This window comes from Rousettus aegyptiacus, unplaced genomic scaffold (assembly GCF_014176215.1).
Source record: "Rousettus aegyptiacus isolate mRouAeg1 unplaced genomic scaffold, mRouAeg1.p scaffold_m13_p_17, whole genome shotgun sequence".
In the NCBI taxonomy this organism is placed as follows: domain Eukaryota; kingdom Metazoa; phylum Chordata; class Mammalia; order Chiroptera; family Pteropodidae; genus Rousettus; species Rousettus aegyptiacus.
This window is the reverse complement of record NW_023416292.1, coordinates 20,190,736-20,209,079: the sequence shown is the minus strand read 5'-3', so window position 1 is coordinate 20,209,079 and position 18,344 is coordinate 20,190,736.

Sequence of the window (18,344 nt, the reverse complement as noted above, 5' to 3'; positions counted from 1 at the left end):
CTGTTCTTTTCACCTACGATTCAAACATTTCTTACTGAATGCTTCACGTGGGCTGGTGAAGGGTCCCTGGACTAAGTCTCTGTCTTACTGGCCGCTGTGGATTGACGCATCTCAGACAAACCATGAGCCACAACAGACGAAACCTTCCTTGCGAAGTGAGTGCAGTCCAAGGAATTGGGGAACCATTGGAGTTTGAGGTTCGGGGAAAACATCCGGTAGAAGCTTTGGGTTATAGAGCAGGAAACAGAAAGCACATGTGAACAGAGTTTGTTAAGAAGTGGCGGTGGGAGCTTTAGGAGAGGGAGTCGGAGATTGTCACGTAAAACAATGTCACTTGAGGCTTTCAACCTGACATCCATTTTCAGTGGTGAACAGAAAAGCCTGACCCCATAACCTGAATGCTAGGTGAATCTGGGCAATATCCTCCTGTGCCTGGGCAAGTGACGTCTGGGAACACCTCAGAGTAACTCATACTAACTGGCCGCAGGACCTCAGCATTGTTGGTGAATGTAGACCACAGGCACCTATTATCTAAGCACTTGATCAAGAAATATACCCGTGGTACAAGCACTCATTTATTACTGACTTAAAATAAGTAGAAGTTTGATAGGTGGTTTGCAGGAGTAGCCCTCTGGGTTCTAAGCCAGTCATCGACAAAGGGCCTCGGGACCAGAGTTCAAAGGCAGACCCCGTTCCTCACCATCACCACACGCAGATACAGATGAATACACGCAGACGTCTGCCTGCATCCCCAGCCCCTCCCTCCCAAGCACGATGCTGATTTGTGGGGTACGTGGCAGGTTAAATGGAACCAGAAGAGGTGACCGAATAAAAAAGGGAATGACCTTTAGGGTATAAAGATCTCATAAGAAATGTAATATGTAAATTATATCTTGCTTTATGATGTAAAATATACATTGTTTGCGCTAGAATAGAAATGATTTCTTTTCAATAAAAAGAAAGAAGGAAACATGTGTTGTCGTTCGTCAGATGCAGTGGCGTCCGCCATGCTTTTCTCTTTGGACTTCAGAAACAGACCTGCTAAAATCTGAGATGACAGTCAGAGGAGAGTGAAGGTAAGAGATTTGTAAACAAGAGAACTTTGACCAGTGCAACATATTATTTCCTAAAAAGGAAGATCATTTACTGTCCCTCAGAAGCAAAGACAATGGTGGGTGGGAGGATGAGGGGACAATTATTAGCACAACAGAGACGTATAGAATGAAATTTTTATGAGCGTTTAGCTATTTTCACCCCCATCTTTATCATCCACAATACCAGATATCATGCAAAAAGAGACCAGATAAAGCACAGCCTTTTATTTTAGGATAAAAAACGAAGTAAAATTTCTTAAGCACCTACTGAGCATACATTGGGTATGGGTTATTTGGGGCAGGGGATAGAAAACCCAAATTGGGAGACACGGGTTCTGTTTTCTTACCAGTTACAATCCAATGTAAAAGGCAACTCCAGCATGAACAAACAGATGCCACCATTCAAGGCAAATTAACAAGTGTCAAACAATTGGCGCAGATGGCCCGGAAGAGGAAGCAGCACTGTGCGCTGGAGTGGGCGGGGGCTTCACAGAGGGGCGGGGCCTGGAGTGTCATCAGCCAGGACTCGGGCGGAGGAGAGGAGGCAGCGGCCTTTCAAGTGGAGGCGAGGAGAAGAAGGGATGAAGGCAGTGGTCCGGGAATGGGGAATTTGTGTTCAGGGACCGTGGCTAATGGGATGAAGAGCTAATTTTGCAGCAGAGTGGAAGAAAACACTGGAAATTGAGGCAGAGCCTTCATTCTGCAGGGTACTGTGTGACTGATAAAGGAGTAAGGACTTTTCCTCAAGCCACAGAGATCCACTGAAAGTTATTAAGCAGGAAAAAAAAAAACATCAAAAAATACTACTTTAGCAGGATTTTGTGATAAATTAGAGCAGAACAGGAACTGGAAGCAGAAAAACAGAGAGAAGGGGAAAAAAATAAAAAGACGAGTAGCAAACAACTTGCAAGGAAACAATCGACAGGATTTCATGGCAGGAAAAAGCAAAGGGCATCCAAGCTCATCCCGGTTTGAAATTTGGGGACTACGAGAATCACTGACAAAAACCAACAGAAACAGGAGAGGTCCAGTTACAGGAGATGATAACTGCAGTTTTAGATATAGTATCAAATTAAAAAACAGAAATATAAGTATGTAGTCAGCGAAGGCATGAAAGTAGAGCTTGACATCAAGGACAAGGATGCAGATGGAAATTTGGGATTCATCTTTCAGGAGGCAACACCTTGCGGTCCAAGAGTGGATGAGTTCTTCGCGAAGACAGCGTGTCATTGTAACTCCACTAATTATTTACATAAATGACTTTTGCAAGTAGTTTAGCCCAGGAAAGAAGCCTGGACTTTGAAGAACATCTGTGGTGGAGGAAGGGCTACCGAAGGCAGTTTCCAAGGAGCTGACTAAGAAAAGGGAGGCGAACCCACCTGTTTGTTACCCTGGAGCTAAGAGAAATTTTCAAAAACAAGGGAATGATGAATATATTCAAATGCTGTAGAGTGGACCAATTAATGGTGGGGTGGAGGAAAGGCCAGTGGAATAGTGATTTTCTTGAGTACAACCTACTAGAGCCCTGAGGCCAGGGATGGGGGCGTGTGGGGTCCTAGAGTCCTGTAGCACAAAGCAAACGTGGCCAGCAACTGTACAGGAATTCCAGGGGACACGGGATGTGCGGGGGACAGCACCGACCCTGCTGCCGTCCCTGCCTAGTTACCAGCGGGCAGTGCAGTCCTGGGAAGTGCTTACCCCCTACGAATCTTTCTCCTCCTTTTGTAAAATGACATCTAAACTATGGGTTTGCGGGGGATTAAGTGAGACGACGGACACAAAGCGTTAACGCAGTGCTTGAGTCACGCCGTGGACTTCTTTTGCTTTCACACTCTTGAGGGACAACTCAGACATGGTTACACACTCGAGGGACAACTCAGACACCGTGGGACGGGTCCTGGGATGCAGGTCAGGAGGTCCAGGCTCCCTCTGTGGCATCGTAGAGTAAGGAATTCAAGGAAGAGGGAGGCAGAGGAAACGTACAGAAAAGCAAAGAGGGGGTGCACGGGGTGTGTGACATTCCTGCTCCCGTGGGGTGGGGTACACCAGATGGTTTTCCTGTTGCCTAGCTACCCCTTAACATGAGGGATTTTCCCTTTTTCCTTTTTATAATTAATTAATTGATTAATTAATTTGACTTAGATTAAAAAAAAAATGGAAGAGTTTGGAAGCCCCTTTCCCCACCCTGGGAATGCTACAGAAAAGTGACTAGGGACCCTGTCCTTACCCCACTGTCCTGACCTCAGGTTCACGCTCGGGCTGACCTCATGCTGACCTGTGAGGCTGAGGCAGATGGTGGAACGTACTGGACTGCACTGTACCCAGCAGTAACACAGTGTATCGTGTAACGGTACGTTTGACGGTCTCAGGCGCAGGTCCGGGCCAGCCCGCACTTGGGCCCGCTCCGGCCCCAGGAGGGCTGAGTCTGAGGGAGCAAAGCATCTGGGCTTCCTGAAGGCGGAGGCCCCCCTCATTTACTTAGATGCCGTGACCCCTAACTGTGGGGTCTCAGGCTGTGGACAGGTGCCCTTTGACCTGTCCTGGAAAATGTGCTGTGCGTGGACGGTGCTGGCTTCCTTAAGAAGTCTTTAGAGAAGTGGGTCCAGCTCGATTGATTATAGGAAGGTGTGTGTGGTCTTTTGGTCGATCCAAGCCCTCTGCTGAAGTTTATTCAGTCCTATTTGGCTTTGCTTCCCCCAAAACTATTGAATTGGTGTGTTGAGACAGAGAGACAGAGAGACTGAGAGACTGAGAGACTGAGACAGAGAGACAGAGACAGAGAGAATATGGCCGCAAGAGAACAAAATGTGTTCATTATGCCCCTTTAAATTGGCAGGATTAGTAAACTGGTAGATTAGAAGTACTTATTCACCTTCGTTTTGGAGAAGCCTTTTAAAAATTAGGAAACTTATTATGGCAGGGCTCTGTATTCTTCTACTCGATGGCTCTGTCCTCTGATGGGTAGTTAGAAAACTGAAAGTGTCCAAGAGGATTTTTGAGTAAGTTTCTTATTTCTCAATAGAAAAAAAAAAATTAGAGAAATCTGAGATAATGACGTAGAACAGCTGGATATAATTTTTGACTGGCTGAATAACCACGTGTCTGAAGATTGTCTTTCTTCATTAGCGTACTTCAGGGCTTTGCTGTAGGTCCCCTTTGCTCCATATTATAATCAATTACTTTGGCAAAGATAAAAAATGTTACGCTTATCAAAATTTCAAATGATCCAAGCCTCAAAAGAATAGCTAAAGTACTTGAATTGCAGGATTCATTTCAAGATGGTCCTCATTTTATATGTAATTTAGATAATAGGTTAGTGTGAACTCCTACTTTCAAGAGGGAAAAAAACCTACATAAAGCAACATCCTTCGCTCATCTAATTTCCACCCTGCTAAAATTAGAGGGATTGCCAATCCTAACTGTTGGTGGGGATGCGGAGCAACAGGACACCTTGTGTGTTGTTGGTGGAAAAGAAAAATAATATTATCACTTTGGAGAATGGTTTGCCAGTTTCTTCTCAAGCCGAAAATACAGCTACCATAAGACCAAGAAATTCTACTAGATATTTATCTGCGAGAAAGGAAAACATGTGTCTACATAAAGATCTACACCCAAATCTCGACAGCCCAAATGGAAACAACCTAAATGTCCACGACCGGCGAATGAATAAACAACACGTGTGGCATGTGCAGCACCACGGACGAGGAGCAGAAACGAGGAGCGAAAGCCTCTGTCGGATGCAGGGAGACAGAGACGAGAACGGCTTTCTGCTGGAGTCCATTACGGGAGGCTCCGGGAAAGACAAATCTAATCTGGATGAACGGAAATTCGGTGGGTCGCCTGGGGCTGGTGTTGGGATGGCTGATTGCAAAGGTTACAAAGGATCTTTGTGAGGTGATGAAACTTCTCTGAGTTGACTGGGGTGATGACTACATGACTGCATACTTTTGTGGGAGCTCATCAATCCGTATTCTCAAAATACGTGTCTTTTCTTGTATGTAAGTTACGCTTCAAGAAAGTTGATTAAAAATATGATTGTAGAACTCTAGGAAAAAGTGGGAGACACCAGTAAAACATGTAGCGGAAAGAGAAGCTCCTTGAACAACCCCGTAATGAAGGGTTTCAGCTGTAGGAAGTGGGAGCTAAAAACAGTTATCGATCGATGGCTTGAGCTGCAAAGTAATAAACAGACTTTTGGTGTGTGTTGATTAATTCAATTAACTGAGCATCCATAACAAAAACAAAATTCCCACTATGACTTCAGAGGATATTATATATTCAGAATTTCTCTGGAGGCCTAAAGGATTGTGATCTGCAAACAAGCCACCATAACCATTTGTTTATGATGTTTATTATTTTTGATCATATTTATACTTCTGGCGAATAATACAGCTGTATGTTTACATGGAACTTCCTTGAAATTCAAGCACAATCTATTATTGGAAGACGATACTGTGGGTACCAAATACAAACTGAGTATGATTTTCAGTGAGGCATAATGTGCTGACGCTTCACACGAAGTGAATCGTTTTGAGCAGCAGGGGCTCACTATCCATCACAGAATGATGATGGTGAGGAAAACCCAGGGTCTTCTGTTTAAACATTTTAATCAAAAAGATAGACATCATGCTATGGAATATTAGAGCCAAAAGATAATTTAGATAAAACTACAGACTGATGATTCTGCTAAAATTTTCTCTGCGAAGAGATAGAATCGGGCTGGTTTTGAGGGCAAGCCTAAAGCAAGAAGAATTACGTACTATATCTTTCCAGATGGAGACTCATGGATTTGAGTGGCAGAGAAGTGATGCCTACATTTCATTCTAAATTTAAATTAGATATCTATATAAAGTTAATTTTTAAATATTCTTTTCCCACTATTTGATGCGTTTTCAGTGCGTGAGTGGCATGATACCAATATGAGAAAGATGCCGGCAAGATGCCAGCCTCTGGTTAGCTAGCTGTTCTTTGGGCACACTGTGGCACATGCCAGCTCTCAAGTGTCTTTGAGTTTCCAACCCTTTTTGGCAAAAACAAACTAAAAAATAAATAAATAAACGCACTGCGTTTTGCTCACTGGGCATTCCTATCACACGGGTCTCAGAATAGAACCCGTAGTGTTGGTGCATTTTCCTAATTGTGCCTCAGACCTGACACAGTTTTGAGAGTGGCTTCACGTTGTGCTGCCCAGCTTAAACTCTAAAATTTGTCCAATTACTGAACCAAATATACCTAGTTTGCCAAGGAAAAGAATCTATTTTCCTATTTCCTGTGCCCCATCAGGATACAAAATATAAAATAAGCCAAAATTCCTCCACAGTGGGCTTGCAGTCTTAAGGAGGCCAGTATTTTCTATGCAGAAAGTCAAATATTTTTTCCAGAACCAATTTTCTTGCTGACCGCATTGAGCATTGAGAAATCAGTGAGCGCGTTCTGGGGAAAAACTGAATCGGAGGAGGAGTTTGGCTTTGGAAAATGGGAAGTGGGTTTCTGTGGCTGTAGACAGCCAAGAGGGAATGGAGTTCCAGCCCACGTTGTCCGAGATGTGTGGATTATCTCGAGACAGTGACTACTCCTGAGGCATATCTAAACCAAAGCAAGGTCTATCTATTACTCCTCATGGAAGGACAAAGATAGGCTAATACAGAAGGACTTTTCTGTATTTCCTGTCTTTTCAAGGAAGAGGAGATCAAGTTGGGAAAGACCAATAACACTTTTAAGACATCTTTAGTACAAACATATTTCATCCAGTAGGGTAATGTTTTCCTCAGGCTTCTCCAGGAATAAATCCCAGCCCTCTCCCCCCAAGATCCCAAAGACATAGCTGATTTGTTTTCAGTTGGGGCAATGAAATGTTTAAATGGGAAACACATGTCCATTTGGTCTGGAGAGAACATGCTACAAAGCATCTTGTTTATGAGCAGGGGCTCAGCAATAATCTGACAGCCACAGAAAGACTAAACAAGCAACTAGCAATTAACTCCTAAATAATAGTTCTTCTTAGGAAGATAGTAGATTTTAAATCCATGTAGAACAGTCATGACCTAATATATGGTTTAAAAGGCTCTTTATTTCAAAAAGGAGGAAGTGCTGTTAAAAACATTACTTAGTTATTCCCCCCCTTCTTGGAACACGGATTACTTGACCTGACTGCTCCACCCAAATGCTCAGGACCCTAGATCACTGCCTGTCCCAGGTGGTGTTTCCACGTGGAATTTTTCCCCCAGCGTTTCTTTTACCTCCATGTTTTTTTCCTAAATCTTGAATCCCAAGCAAAATCGGCCAAGAAATTGGGGGAAATGGGAAGAAAAATATTATCTCCTGCGAGCATTATACTTAAATGACATAGAGAAGTTGCTGAGTCAAAAGAATCTCAGGAAATGGTGACGTGTGGAGTGGAAGTTTAAGGTCGGCATTCTTGGACCAGGTGAGGTGCTCACAGGTGCGAGCACAGGCTCACCAGTTACAGTGCCAAGTGTGTGCTCATGGTGAGTCGTTCTTCTAAGCAAAATAAGTATAGGAAGTTTAATCACATGGGACAGCTGATACAAATTCTGTGAGTAGTGTTTCCAAATATAGCAGGTTCTGGAAGCAAAATAAGTTTTTAAATTGATAGTATTAACATGTGATTTCGTGTACAGCTGTTAACCTTGTCAGAAGATCTAAATATTACAACATTTAAATATTACCCAATTATGTTTTCTGGTATTTTCAAATGTTTGAATATTTACCATTGGCTATCGTTCTTTTTTAGTACTATCGAACTTAATATCTATTATTTGTTAATAATAAATATTAATAAAGTCATAATTGGTGATAAATATATTTATTTAATACTTTTAGACACCCATAAATAATGAGTAAAGAGCATAAAGAATGTCAAGAAGTATTTAAAGATGGACGTATGACTTTGAGAATTCCCAAGAATTCTCAGGAATTCTGATTTCTTGTTTTGAGATCTGTAAGGTTAATACCTGCACTAGTCCTAGGTGAACTTAGGAAGAAACATCATTCTTGAATGGAATAATGAGGCCCTGGTGTTCACTGTCCTGTCAAAGAACGGTGACAATGTTTTGAACTTGGGCATTAGCACGAGGTGAAGCTTTCCTTCAGAGACCTGCCCTGTAGGTCATCTTGGGCAAACCACTTGGCGGAACGGGTATACTAATACTTTACTGGATTGGTAATAAGAGCGAATAAAATTAGGAATTCCACTTTGTACCCCTTCATAAACCTTAGATTTTAAAAGGGGAGGGGGTATAAATTCGAGCAATTATCTCAATATTCTGTGCTAAATTTTGTGGGCACGTGTATAAAATTAGGAAGAGCAAAAGCTGAGGTGGGGGAGGCTTGCTGGGAAACTGGTAGAATGAGCTTTTCTAGTTCCAAGCCTTCCTCTGCGACTCAAGAGTCTCCCATCTCAAAACAGGATCAGGAGAGGGTGTGGCGAACGGGTGATGGACCCTGAGATCCCGGAGATTTCTGGTGACCGCCTCCCACCTGGTTCTAGATTCAGTGCCCCTTCTTTTTTAATACTAAAAAATCTCTTATTGGCTTAACGGGAAAGCACAGAAAAGGGATTGGGCGGAACAGAAAATCAAAGGTCAGAGGCGACCCAAGAATGCTACCCAAATACTTAACCATCCAGGTTTTCTACTGTGTCCACACTTCAGTCATATAAGCATCATCTTACACTTTCTACAACATCTGCATACTATTTGCACTCTTATTTACTTAACATTTTTCTTTAATTCAGTCCATTTTTTAACTTAGCCTTGTCCCAAATAATAAACACAAAATTATTGATTGATGTGCAAATTATAGTTCCTTAAAGCACATTTGCATGACTATTACATATATCATAACACAATGGTACATAACTATTATACTAAACGACTGTCCATCTGTATACCGTCTAAAATCATCTAAGACTGGACCACGCTTTCGGAAAGACGTATAAAGAGCACTTTCACTGAGTTTACGAACAAAGCCTATAAAGGAAAGGCATCTTGTCTTCAGTGAGTAAAGGGTAGCAGACGGTGCTGGTCGCATGGGACCCCATTCTCGGAATTCCCCGATGCTTAGTTTAGTGTTCCACTATCACCTTCTTGAAATGCTTAATAATTTTTAAACAAGAAGTTCCACATTTTCATTTTGTACCAGGTGCTGCAAATCATACAGCCTGTCCAACAGAAATGGAGGAATATAACAGGGTTGGCATCAGAACATAGCTCACTTGTGACCCTGAAATTCGTTTTTCATCAGCAACTTTTTGCAATGAATCATTAAGTATGTAGTTCTTAGAAAAAAAACACCACCCTAAAACTATGTAAGACATTCATGGAAGATTTAAAAAAAAAAGTTAGATCTTTATTATCTTATATTAGAGCTTATGGTCAGTCAGATTTGGGAGTTAACATGATATTCATTCATCAATTAGACAGGCCATAATTAAGAGCTAAAGTGTACGTTATGGATAATAATTATAATAGTAGTTTAGAAAAAAAAAAAGGTATCTCTGAGGGCCGGAGCAGTTGGAGAACATGTGAAAAGGGAAAGATGGGAGCCATTTAACCTCTCGCATACCTGTTTTTAGAGATGTCTGTGCCCAGCCTGTCGCACAAAACCCTCCAAGTCTAGTCCCAACCCCTCTCCCCGGCTTCTTCTTTAATCAGTTTCCCCAAATACGGACCTGCCCCTGAAATTCACAAAACCTAGGTCAAGTATGTCCGCGGAGGCTCACGTACCACGTACTCAGATATTTGAAAGGTACAAAGCAAGGTACAGAGCGTTAAAGAATAAATACATGTCCTACTTTGCCGCGTTGATTGTCCTGCCTTTATAACAGTCTGAAAGGCTGTGCTCTGGTTCAGATTTCCTGGACTCTTGGGAATCCCGCTCTTGCTCATGGGGGGGGGGGCCGGCGGGGTGGCTTCCGCCCTAGGCAGCAGCCTGCTCCCCTCCCGACACAGTCCGCGGGGCCTCATACGCACCACGTGGGCTCCAGCGCACACGTCCAAGCTCCTCGCCCACCCGCAAAGAGCCACCCTCTGGTCTTCCTCAGCGTGGGTGACGTTCACATCAGTAGCAGGATCTGCCTTTGGGAAGATGGATGCGGGGATGAGACCTGGGTAGGTCCTCACACAGCTTTGGGGGCCAGTCGTGTGAGGAATTCTGGATCCTGGGGCACCGGGCTGTGGCTGCAAAGGGGAGCGGTGGGCATGTCCTCTGCCCATGGACTTCATGTTTCATGGAAGGTGACAAGGGGGAAGAGGGCTAAAGCCTGGCCCCGTGACGCTCGGGACCTCCCGCAGGGACAGCCAGCACACGCTATGTTCAGCCCACCCCGCATCTCTCCTTCCCCTAAGAGCTGTTTCCCTTTGTCTCCACATGCATCACTCGGTCTGCCTTTCTTCTTCACCTAGCATACTCACGCCTACACTGCTCAAGTGTCATATGACCTTGCTCAAACGCCGCTGCATCGTGGAAGCCCCGCACACTCTCTTAGACACAGATGGTTCATTTCTGCTTTGCCTCTGCTGGCACTTTGTTTATGTCACGATCACCTTTGTCACCTCGTACCGTAACCGCCTGCGAGTGCTCTGTCATGTTTGGTCTCTTGTACCAAAAGAGTGATGGGTGACACACAGTACTCCTTCTTATAAACGTATCTGCTGAGGGAATGAATGGATGAAATATACTCTCGTGGTCCCAAATGTGCCACGTAATGTAAAAGTTTCTTTATGTTGGGGCATTACTGGCCTCTGAGAGTGGGTGTCAGTATCTGCACGGCACCATCCTGGTGAAAACTGGAAATGCTCAGCCATCCAGATGTTTGGCGTCACGTGGATAGACCCCCGCCGCCCCCCCCCCCCAGATGACTGACTGAATTATTCAGTTTTCATCGGAATGATTGGCATTGTGTGTATCTGGCCTTGTGTTATCAGCTCTTGTACCCCCACCACAGTGGGTTCAAGAACTGACTTTTAGAGACCCCAGTGCTCAGCAAGCTCTTAATGGGACACAGCATCCTCCCCCCACATGCTACTCATGTGGAAGCTGACAAGTTCGGTGCCAAAGGTGATTTCAGTTCATTGGTCCTCATTGTCATTAGCAACTAGCATTTATTAGGCATTCACATGTGCAGAGCACATTTTCAAATGAAAGACATCATGACAAACATTAGCTGATGAGAGGGTTTTTTTAAAAGCCCTGGAATCAACGATCCTGCTGCCTACCAAGCTATTTTATAAGAATTCTGCCTAAAGGAAGTTCAAAGCGTGTACTACATTTCGATTATTAAAATCTTACTCACTTCATGGGAGTCTGTTTTCCTCATTTCCCACCCCTTGTTAGGTCTTTGTTTTTGTCTTTGATCCCAAACTCTATTTGTTGAATGTGCATTTGTTCATTATTTGAAATATTACGAATCTCCGGAATATTCTGCCTCTTGGCCTGAATAGCTGAGGTCAGTGGAAACACAACACACTGATGATCAGAAGCCTGAGTTCGACCTTCTCGTCTCTGTTATTTGGTAATTGAAGGAAAATCATTCAACCTCTCGGAAGCTCGGCTTCCTGACGTGCAATCAGCAGGGGCACTGTGAGGATGCACGAGGCAACGTTAGAGAAAGCCCTCTGCAAACTCCTAAGTCAAACCCAAGTATTAGGGGACCACTGTTATTTGCCCAAAGTCCCCCTTCCCATTTGCTTTAAGTGTTGGCTCCTTGCAAAAATGAGCAGAGACAATGTCTGAGCCATCGTCTTTTAGGGCATCCAGATGTAATGGCAAAATAGCAAGCCAACAAAAACTTAATCAACAGTGATGACGGTGATCGTGGTAGCAAGAAAACAAGGCACCTCTTTTAAGCACAGATGGGGAATTTGAGGCGGGAAATTTTCCAGAGGTTTCCAAGAAGGACCCAGGACCTCTGATGCAAATTCCCAAGCTCGGCGCGCTCCCCGACCACGCTGCCCCTGGGCGACCGTCCTCCCCGGGGACTCGCCCAGTGAGACCTGATTTTTCATGCACTTTTACCAGCCTCTCGCTCAGGCGGTGTGTCCAGGCGGGGCTATCCGGGCACGGGTCACGGGGCCTCTCAGGACAGGGGCACGGTGTCCCCCCGCGCAGAGCTGGAAGAAGAGGCGGCCGGCCAACAAATAGAGAACTGTCCCTCTCCTTGGAAGCAGTGACATGGGCAAATGTGCCCTGGTCGCTTTTTTTTTCTGAGCAAACACATTTGGTCAGCTGTCTCCCTTCTGCTTCTACAGAAATGTGAGGACGTGGGTATTTTAAAAGCCCCACTTCGGAGGGTGAATGTGAGCTGACAGACAAGACTCAGAAAAGGTACTCCTGAGATTCAAACCGGTCGGGGAACGGCCAGGTCGCTGGAAGAAGCGGGAGTTTGCCTTGAACAACAATACCACACGGTGGCCCTGGAGAGAACTGCACCGAGAGCACGAAATGTGGAAAACCAGTTTGCCCCCCACCCCCGCCCGGGGCAGCACCTTTCTCCAAAACCCGTGAGAACGTCGCGCAACAAGTGCTGTTAAAAATAACATATTTGCTGAATATCAGAAATATCCTCTTAAACATTTCCAAGACACATTTTGAACTACTAGGTCTCACAAAGCCTCTGACAGTCGCCAGGGCCCAGTAGGCACGTCCACGAGGACGTGGCTGAGTCCTTTGCCTCCGAAAGGCAAGCTAGTGCGTTGGAAGGGGCTCCTGGGAGACCTCAGTCCGTTCCAGGGTCCATCGTGTGTGACCGCAGGAACACTGTGTGCACGTGTCCCCCCTTATTTGTGGTGATACATTTCAGGACCCCCAGCGGATCCCTGGAACCGTGCGGAGTACCAGACCCGACGTGAGCCATGTTTTTTCCTATGCACGCACACCTTCATACCAATACATTAGGCGCTGTAAGAGATCAACAACAATGACAGAACAATCATAACAGCATACCGGAACAAAAGTTATGTGAACATGGTCTCGCCTCAAAATGCATGGAACTTTCCATGTGATATTTTCAGACCACAGCTGATTGCGTGTAACTCGGTAATCGAAAAAGTGGAGATCAAAGTAACTGCCTCACAGAGTCAGTGCCAGGAGGACTAGTTCATGGGTGAACGGCGCCTGGTACGCAGCAGTTGCTTAATGTTTTTGAATGGATAGAAGGTGCATCTGCAAACATCTGTTTGTACTTTTCTATGACTCCAATATTTTTACAAAACTACAATTTTAAAAAGTATTAAAATTCTCTCTTTTTATGTCCTTTTTGTCCTTTACTTTGACCTCTTCGGGAAGATGCTCCTTGTTTTGCGTTTATGTAATTTTCCTAGGCTGTTACTACATGTATCAACATGCTCCTAGATTTAGGACTTAAAAATATTTCCTTAACCTGCAACCCCATCAACCTAATCTTTTTTCTTTCTTCCTTTTACTATTAAAAATTTCAAGTTAATTTCTCTTTTCATTTCTTCACTGTGAAGACACACTTGAAACTTTCAAAACTGGTTTATTACCTACTGTGCTACAGAAACTAAATATATTCTTAAACATCTCCAATGACATTCTAATCACTAAATTTCATGAACTTTTACAATCTTATTATAATTTTATTTTTAAACATTCTTTTTTTTAAGGAAAAAAGTTCTATGTTCTAGATCTAAAGACGGTTTATTATTTTTATGATATCAAGTGAGCCTCTTAAAAAGGTCTTTGCTCCAAGAGCAAGTAGGTATAAAATGCAGAAAATTATTTTACTATGTAATTATGATACACCTCTTACTATATAATTCCAAGTGAGCCTAAGGACGTGCATGTTGCATATAATATAACATAAATGGCTAGATGTCCTATTCTGGAAAGCAAATATTCCAGAAGACTTACTTTTAGGATCAAAAAACATTCTTTACAGCTACAGTGTAAGTGTGATTTTTTATGGTGCATCAGCGTATTTAATTTAAGCAGAAGAAAGCATTTTCTGATTTAGTATACAGACAACGAATTGCAGAGAGACTAATATTTCTCAGTAGCTTAGTACAGTTTAACCCAAGAGACTTGACCCCACAGGAAAGTCCTCTGGGACCCTGTTCTTAACCTCTTCCACTTCCATTCTGTAGCTGTCACGGCTGTTTGTCACCAGCCGGAATGGAATCCCTAATGCCAGAGATATGCTGGCCACAACAGGAGAGGAGAGGAGGGGAGCAGAGGGGAGAGGAGAGTCTCCTCTGGAAAGCGGCTTCATGCTCAGGCCTGGGGAACCTGCCACGCCTTACGTGCTCTGATGGCTGATCACACGCACGGGTGGGGCAGTACCATAATCCGGGAAATGAGTTTACATTCCTGCGTGCGCAGAAACAAGGGATAAATACACATACTACATACACAATTCATGCACACACATACGTAGATGCCTATCTGCTAGGTTAGAAAGGTAGATCACCGCTTGTGGAAATGTTCTGGAATTTAAGAAAGAAAACGTTTTTTAGTTACTTTAGAAAGAATAGCTATATATTAATAATATGTAATTTCTGTGTTTATATATTTATATATTAGCGATACACATTAACAACAGCATGCTAATTAAAATAGATGACTGAAGCTTCAGGGTTTAACACCTTTTAAACTTTTTTTTCTTAATCACCTGAATTTTAAAATAATCTATTAAAAAACAGTTTATTATTCTGAGCAGGCATTTCCCTCAGTCTTGAGTCATATCGGATTATTTGAGTCTTCACTCTGTCGTCTTGCAGTGGCCAATTTTATTCTGAAGGGCAGCTCCATCTTCTACAGAAAGGTGGGAAAGAGATGCTCAACAGGGCCCTGGATTGGAACAGAATGCCCGGCGTCCCGTGTCGAGCATGCCAGGTCGGAGCTTCTTCTGAACTGGATTAATCACCCTGCTCGCCTGCTGTGCGGCCTGTCCTCCACCACGATTTCAGAGTGTCGCGCGACCCGTCGTGCTGCGGCGCCTTTGGTCACGCGTTTCGCCCAGTCCGTAGAGCTGTTTGTCAGATCTCAGGCTGCTGGCCACATGACTTGATCCCATACGCCACCCGCTTGGTAAAGCCTTTTGCCAAGGTTCATCTTTCTGTGGCATCTGTATTGTATCTTTATTATTGAACATGTATTCACGTGATTATTAAAAAATTACTAATTGTTTATTATTTGTCCCACTGGACTGTAAACTCCTTTACGGCAGGGGCCATGTCTTTTTTCTCTTACTAGAAATAAACAGTGAATTCCAACCTCACAAGCATCCATTATGATTTTTTTATGCTCCATAAATGCTGTCACCTGAATAAATGGAAGAATGACCGACATCTCCTTATATATAAGGAACCATGCTGAATGTTGTATTAAATATTTAAAAATAAGTATATGCTCCATAAAACCTGATTCATTTGCATGTTCTTATTTCAGAGAGCTTCCTGCTGAAGTGGAAACGGCCGGCAGAGTAAGAAGAGCAAATGGCTTTTGACATCTCAACTAAGTAAAAGGTGGTGGCTGTGCAGTAATGGAAAGGGGACTCAGCTGGGACCAGAAGCTCTGACTTCCAGGACCGGCTTGGACAGTAGCTTTATGACTCTGGCCACCTTGAAACATCTCTGAATGCCAACGTCCCCATCTGCAAACGGAGGTGCTTAGATCACGTGACCGCCAAGGTCCTTTCCAACGTTAACACTCTCAAACACTATGAAATCATCAGAGTTGCCATGAAACTCAAACTCAAGTTTTGCCAAGGAGAGCCATTTGTGTATTTCTGGATGGCTAATAACCTTGACTGGACAATATAACTATTCACAAGAGAGAATAACAAATTAGAATTCTTTTTCCATTATCTAAGGCCAGATGATTGGTTCTGCAAATTATGCACTGTTCTCAGCTCAAAGTCCCAACGAGTGTTATGCTCCTCCAGCTGTGGTTCAGGGGGCAGGAACAAACACATCTTCGCTCTAAACTGAAAATATGCCCCAGCTCAGAACTGAGAGGGTGTGAGTAGATGTGCATCTTCTTCAATCTGGATGAAAAAATATGGCACACGTCAAGTGAAGCTCCAACCAGAGAATCCTTCTGAAACCATGGGAAACAGAAAAAACTAGCCCTGTACAACTTCAACTAAATTGGAATTGATATTTGTTGCAGAGCCTGGAGATTTGCCTCTTGGCAAAAGTAGATTTTTCCCAGTTGGTTTCGAAAGTCTAATGACATAACACAACAGCTGGCCTCGTAATTCCTATTAGGCTGCATCTGCCCCTGACATTTGAGGGTGACCATGACAGCACTCCCTACAGGGACCTCACCAAGCCTCAGAAGATAACCTTGTTCTTTTTAAAAATCATATATTGTCCTGGGCATACACACCCGTGATCGAAGAATATGGGATCAACAGGGAAGACACAGAGAAAATATGAGAAAGGTTTTATTTGCTTAGGGCAAACAAGAAATGTCTTGTAATCCAACTTCTTAGTCCATGACCGATTGTGCTTTTTTTCCATTACCACAAAAGAAGTAATTGGTATGAAGGAAAAACCGTGGCCTTTGGAGGCAGGTGGCTCTGGGCTTAGCCAGTAGCTCCTCAAATTTACTTGCTAAGTGACCTTATAGATATTACTTAATCTCTCTAGGTCTGCCTATTCACCTGCAAACTAGGAACACTTATTTGTACCACACGGAGTTGTGAAGCAGGTGTTTCGGTGAGTGTCACACACAGAGGGCGTCAGGTGTGCTAGACTCCCAACTGGATCGTACAGGTTCTGTACTGCGATGATGGCAGAGAGGGTCGCTATCTTCAAGAACTTAAAGGTGTTGTTTTAAAGTGGAGGATAGAATTCTCAGTCTTACATACAGAAAAGCTGAGCTGCATTGTCGTCAAGTGATTGCCGACTGTAGACGGAGCTGTTGTCCACTGTGACCTTGGAAGGCGACGTGGCAAGGCTGGCTTAGTGCGGGAGCTTCCCGTGCAGGTGCGAAGGGCCCTGTGTTTAGAAGGGCCCTGCTCCCGGGTAATGCTCTGCTGTCGACACCTTGAAAGGCTTGATGATTTCTTAACAAGCAGCCTTGCATTTTCATTCCGCACTGGTCCCTGCGTATTACGTAGTCAGTCCTGAAACTTAGGAAGGAAATTCAGTGCTATATGTATGCTTGCTCAGATTTATGGAAAAGAATGTGGAGGCATTACTCTATCTTATAATAAAAATAGGTATTAGCTTGTGCTTTGAGTTTCAAAGGGTAAAGGTAATTCTGAGTTGGTTTTGTAGAGTCTAAATGGACTAGATTCCATATTTACATATGTAAATACAGCAAAGATAGGAAGATAAATCAAAAAGCGGGAAGAGCATTCACATATAAAAGTTCTAGAAGCAAAAGCATTTTCCCGGTAGACTGCCTGGGTTCAGATCCCAGTTGGAACATCGCGGGAGTGGCTAACTGTAACTATGTCTTGGAATGTCATCTGTAGGATGGTACAATAGCAATCTCATTGTGTTGTTGTGAGGATTCAATAACTTATACCGATTGACACAAAGCGAGTGCTTATTACCTACTATTATCATCTATGAAGTAGAACTTAGCAAAGCTCTCCTATCATTTGGATACAATATGCACTTGCTACTTCAAGACATCTGAAAAACTTTTGGTCTAAAATAATAGAGATAACTGAATGTTATTCATATTTTGAGTTTTGCAAATCATACCGACCTGAGAATAGTGTTCGTGCTTCTCAGTACATGAAAGGAAGTATCAATAGATAGTTTAACAACTGGGAATAAACTTTTAAATATAAGTCATTCATTTGTATATGTATGAATAAATTTATTTATTCATTTAACAGTTATTCACTGAGGACTTGTCACATGTCATGTTCTGTGCCAGGTGCTAGGAAATTGGTAAAGATGTCACTTCTCTCATCATCTAATAGAGACACAGACTTGTCATCAAGAAATTACAATCACAGAATAAAGAAGATCTATAAGAAGAATAAGTATCAGGCATAGTGGAATCAAAGGAAAGTGCCCCTACCTAATTAGGGATCAGGAAGGGCTTCAAAGACCAAGGAAGATCTACGATAAGACCTAACAGGTCAGGGAGAGTTAACTATGTAAAAAAAGGAGGGGAGAATTTACAAAACCCTGTACCAATTAAACAAGTTTTAGTAAGACTAGAACGTAGGCTGTGAGACAGCAAGTAGTAAAATAACACGCTGGATTGGGGGTTGGGGGCGTGGCTAATCTATTGACTTTGTAA